Below are 5,050 nucleotides of genomic sequence, written 5' to 3'. Positions count from 1 at the left end.
CTGATGAATCTTTATATGTTCCATGTTTCTATCCTACTATTTTCCATTATGCAACCATGAGCTATGAGTGGTCACAGGTTTGGCAGAACAATGTAGTTCTACAGGTCCACCACGTTTCTGGACGGTAGAGAGTGGCTCAGAAGTAAAATCAGGTGCCAAGTCCGAACTCATGGAAGAGCAGAGAGTCATGACAGTAACATACAGCAATGTCCATATGGGCCCAAGATTCACATGCAGAGCGCCAGATTACAGAAGCAGGCAAGGCAGGCTTCCAGAGCAAAACCCAGGCCTTGATTCACTTTCCAAGGTACTACAATTCAGGGTAATCAGACGCATTCCTTAACCTTGGCTCCTTTCTGTTTACTAAAGACTTTGATCAGTCTTCATGCTGTCCACAGGGAGTCTCCAAAAGTCAGAGTAACAGTTGGCTTACATCTTCAGTGTTTCAAGTCTGCAAGGTGTATATGATTGTGCTTCGGGGGGGAAAGCAGAGAAGCCACTTTCTGTACTTACAATGGAGTTCACTTCAGTGCTATAAACATCACCGCAGTCCCGCTTGTAATAAAGTCCAGACTAGCAATCTGCCTTTGGGTTGAGCTGTTCTCCTACAAGATAAGCTGTTAAGTCATGTCTTGATTTTAGATCTCTCGGCCGGGCGGGCTAAGTATCCAGAGTCACTGTGGGGCCACCGGCTGGGAAAGCCCCCCTCAGATCCTTCCCTCCGACGCCCGCGGCGGCTACTACGATGGCGGCTGCTATGGTGGCGGCTATGGCGGCAGCGGCTGTGATCCGAAGGGGTCCCTCCGCACACCACGCAGGGCAGAGGAGGGCGCGGTGTCTTGCAGGCCAGGATGCAGGCGCTGGGTAGGTCAGGCGGGCGCTGGGTCCTGGTTCTTCTGGCACCTTGACACTGGAGCCCGGCATCAGGGCTCAGTGTAGGGGACCTGGGGCGCGCCCCCGCGGCAGCGCTCCTCCAGGCGGAGGGGAGTGGACATGTAACACGGCGGGTTCAGGGCTGCCCAGAGCATGCCCTGTGAGAGACAAGCGAGTCCGGTTGTAGAGTCCGCCTCCAATAAGTAGTTTCTTAAGCCCATCCCTCTCCGTCCACTCACAAGTAGACCACAGAGTCTACTTTGCCCATACTGATGTCTCTCTGTATTCTATGCTTAGCTGCCAATTATAAGTGAGAACATACAGCATTTAATTTTCTGATCCCGCATTAATTTGCTTAGGATTACAACCTCCAGTGCCATTCCCATTGCTGTAAGAGAGTTGGTGTGCCCAGAGTAAAATCCTCCATTTAAGCTCCCATTCACAATTACACTGACCCCATTGAGAACCCTATGGTGAAGGTGGGAACAGCCACTGCTGAGACCGCCATGGCTCAGTAAACCCCCATGAACACTTCCATTTATTTCATTTGCTCCTGAGAGAGTGGTGTATTATTACATCATCTGTCCATTAATATCTCATCCTTGATAGAGGTATCCTGGAGCATCATATTTCTGTATGATATTCTGCTGGCGATTCTTCCACAGGCACGATTCAATGAAAACCATAAGAATGAGGCCCAAGACACCCAGCATACAGCCAAGGATCAGATATAACATGTCACTGCTTCTGTCAGGGCTGGTTGCTGGCCTCGCATTTCCTTCACTTCCTGAGGAATTCAGAGGGGTACTCAAGCCTTTCGGATACTCAGAAGCTCCAGGAGCACATTTCACTTTAGTCTCGCAGATCATCACATTGCTAAACTCACTTTCTTCTTCACTGAAGCGCTGCATTTTAATGCCATAGGAAGTTTCTGACAGCAGATGGCCAATCATGTGCCACTCCTTTGAACCTTCTGTAACATCCCTCTTATAAACATTGGTGTTGTCATTATCTGTGGGTCAGTAATAGACACAAAAGAATGGAAGTGTTGTTGTTACTTCGTGGAATGCATGTCCACATTAGCACAATCTGAGTAACGCTGACAGCCTCTGTGTATACAATGTGAGGTCCGTTATTGCACAGTTGGAAAAAAGTCTGGGGAACCCAGTCACCGGATAAGGATGAGACGCTGATCTCTGAAAACTCTCTTCATAATGGTTGATAGCAGTGACCCAAAATTTGTATGTTGAACCTGGTTCTATACTACAAACTTGCACAGAAATTTTGGAAGGAAGGATATGTTCAGCTGCCACCAGCCAGTCACTGGTCCTCATCCATTTATATTTGACCTTGAAGGCAGCGATTGAAGAATTCCCAATTGCCCAAGGAAATCAAGTGACATAGACCAACGTCTCTGATGCAGTGGAGATAATCAGGTGATCTGGTGCCTCTGGAGCGCCACTGTGCCTAGATGAATCTGTAAGCACCACTCCAAAATTGTTGTTTGCAGCTTCTGAAACAACAGGATACTTGGGGGTGCCTACGAGTTGAGAGGACGTCTGGGTGTTTTTTGATGATGCTGTCTTTTCTTTGCTGGTTCAGAAGGTAAGCATGGCAGGTGGGTTTTCACTTGCATCACTTCTTGCAACCATCAAGAGTTCATAAAGACCAGATGGCTCCAATTCAGCTAAATGAAGCTCACTTTCACTTCCTGGGATTCAAACCCTGTGCCAACTTCCCATCACATTAACTTCATAGTCCAGATTCTGATACTTCACAAAATAGGCATTGATGGGCAGTCCACTTTCCTTGCCTGCCCTCCACACCAGGTTGTATGTACTGGTATGGGGGTCTGTAGGGCTTCCATTTGGTGGGGACCTCAGGAACAGAGATACCACTAGCATTTTTCTCTGATGTTTCTAGAAACTGCACTGGGATGTACTTTCTCTGGAAATGAGCTGAATAATCCAGTTTCTGAACAATCTCTTATTTTTTTTCATTATTCTGGGTAGCAACAAAAAGTGTGACTATTTCTCCTTTTGTTTGTTTCAAAAAGAACAACCATGAGAGGTGCTTCTGCCTGCATGGTACCATGTTCATCTGTAGCTTCACAGATGTTTTTCTCCACATGCTCCCGCATCACAGCCTGAGTATGGAGAGGGCTCAAGCCAGCTTGGGACATGATGAAGTAGACAGGCTCTAGCTCCAAGATTCCAGGTCTTGGTAAGTTTGACTTTTGGGATTTAGATCTAAGGACTTAAGAGAGATGGCTGGTTATCAATCCATGGCGGTCATACCAACAAATGACCGGACCCAACAGCCTCGTGGCACTGAAGGACAGAGTAACAAAGTCTCCATCTACCACTTTTGTGCTTGCTGGTGTCAAAATTATAACTTGCTTGAATCCATTGCCTTTTTCTATTTCAAGTCTTCCAGTAGACTGCATAAATCCAATCTCATTATCTGCTAAACACTGGTGTAGCCTAGTACCTTGCATAATAACCCCACTGAATTTCCATCAATTTCCTGCAGTTCAATGTCTTGAGGAAGGATGATTAGGCCACGCATTATGAAACCAGTTATACTTGGCAGCTGGGCTCCTACAAGCATCAGAGATAAAGTGTTCTGTGGAAAATAGAGACACTGTCTGATCCTGTAGTCCCTTAGAGCAGGAGCGTGTTCAAGTACATTAACCATGGATGCCACATATTTTACATCTCCAGAGTTGTTTCGCACCATGCAGGAATCGTTTCCAGAGTCCACTGGGTCAATGCTATCTATGGCAAGATGAGAACACAACCTTCTCCAGTTGCTTCCCGGGGCAATATCCTGCCTGTTCTTTAGCCAACACACTTGAGGAGCCAAGACCCCACTAAACACACACTCCAAAGGCACAGGGCTATGTGAATGAACAGCTAATACCTGTGAACGAGCAGGGGAAGAATGCCAAAATCATCTGAAGAAAGGTGACTCACAAGGAGCTTTTGGCCAATGGGTTCAACTTTTAATTCATGTGTGGCCGGATTATAAGCTGCACATTTATATGATCCCTTGTCCGCTAAGGATGCATTCAAAATCTAAAGATGTTCTTGTGGAGGGCTTAAGTAATTCTTTGTGGAATGTTTCAGCCTCTTCCCCTGGATTTTAGCGCACTCCTCAGCTTTGGGGTTACTCTCTGGTACCCTGCAGCCAATGAAACCAGCACCTTTATTATTTTGCTGTAATAAAATGCTTTGCGGATGAATCAAAATCACCAAGACCTGCTGTGGATACTGCTCCAGGGCCACTTACAACAACATGGACCTGTTGTTGAAAATGCATTGGTAGTAACTCGAAAGGAAGGAGTTAAGAGAAAAAACTGTCAAAGTACCCTGATGAATCTTAATATATTCCATGTTTTTGTTCTATTTTTTCCATTATGCCACCTTGAGATGTGAGTGGTCACAGGTTTAGCAGAACAATATAGTTCTACAGGTCCACTACGTTTCTGGATGGCAGAGGGTAGCTTAGATGTGAAATAAGGTGCCGCGTCTGAACTCCCAAAAGAGCAGAGAATCGTAAGAGTAACAGACGGTGGTGTCCATAAAGGGCCAAGATCTGGATGCAGAGCGCGAGATTACAGAAGCAGGCAGGACAGGCTTCCAGAGCAAAACCCAAGGCTTGGTTCATTTTCCAAAATACTGTAGTCCAGGCTAAGCAAACACATTCTTTAACCTTGACTCCTTCCTGCTTACTAAAGACTTCCATCAGGGACAGTCTTCATGCTGTCCACAGGGTGTCTCCCAAAATGAGAGTAACAGCTGGCTTATATCTTCAGTGATTCAAGTCTGCAAGGTGAATACACTTGTGCTTGGGAGGGAAAGCAGAGAAGCCACTTACTCTTCTTAGCCTGGAACTCACTTCAGTGCTAAAAGCACATCATAGCAGTTCTGCTTGCAATAAAGTCCAAACTAACAATCTGCCTTTGGGTTGAGCTTTTCTCTTACAAAATAAGCTGTTAAGTCATGCCTTGATTTTAGGTCTCTCCACGGGGCGGGCTAAGCATCTAGCGCTCCACGGGGCGGGCTAAGCATCTAGCGCTCCCGTGTGGCAGCCAGCTGGGAAAGCCACCCCTGTGTCATGCCCTCCGGTGTGAGGCAGCGGCTGTGGTGGCGGCTGTGATCTGAAGGGGCCCCTT

General features: G+C 46.7%; 1 pseudogene; it reads right to left on the bottom strand.

The window, feature by feature from the left end:
* Window positions 1-923: 923 nt before the first annotated feature.
* On the bottom strand, window positions 924-4,483 carry LOC129485366 (cell adhesion molecule-related/down-regulated by oncogenes-like; annotated as a pseudogene).
* Between the last annotated feature and the right edge of the window lie 567 nt (window positions 4,484-5,050).

The sequence above is a fragment of the Symphalangus syndactylus genome, chromosome 6 (assembly GCF_028878055.3).
Source record: "Symphalangus syndactylus isolate Jambi chromosome 6, NHGRI_mSymSyn1-v2.1_pri, whole genome shotgun sequence".
Lineage (NCBI taxonomy): Eukaryota > Metazoa > Chordata > Mammalia > Primates > Hylobatidae > Symphalangus > Symphalangus syndactylus.
This window is presented reverse-complemented; position numbering and strand designations above follow the sequence as displayed.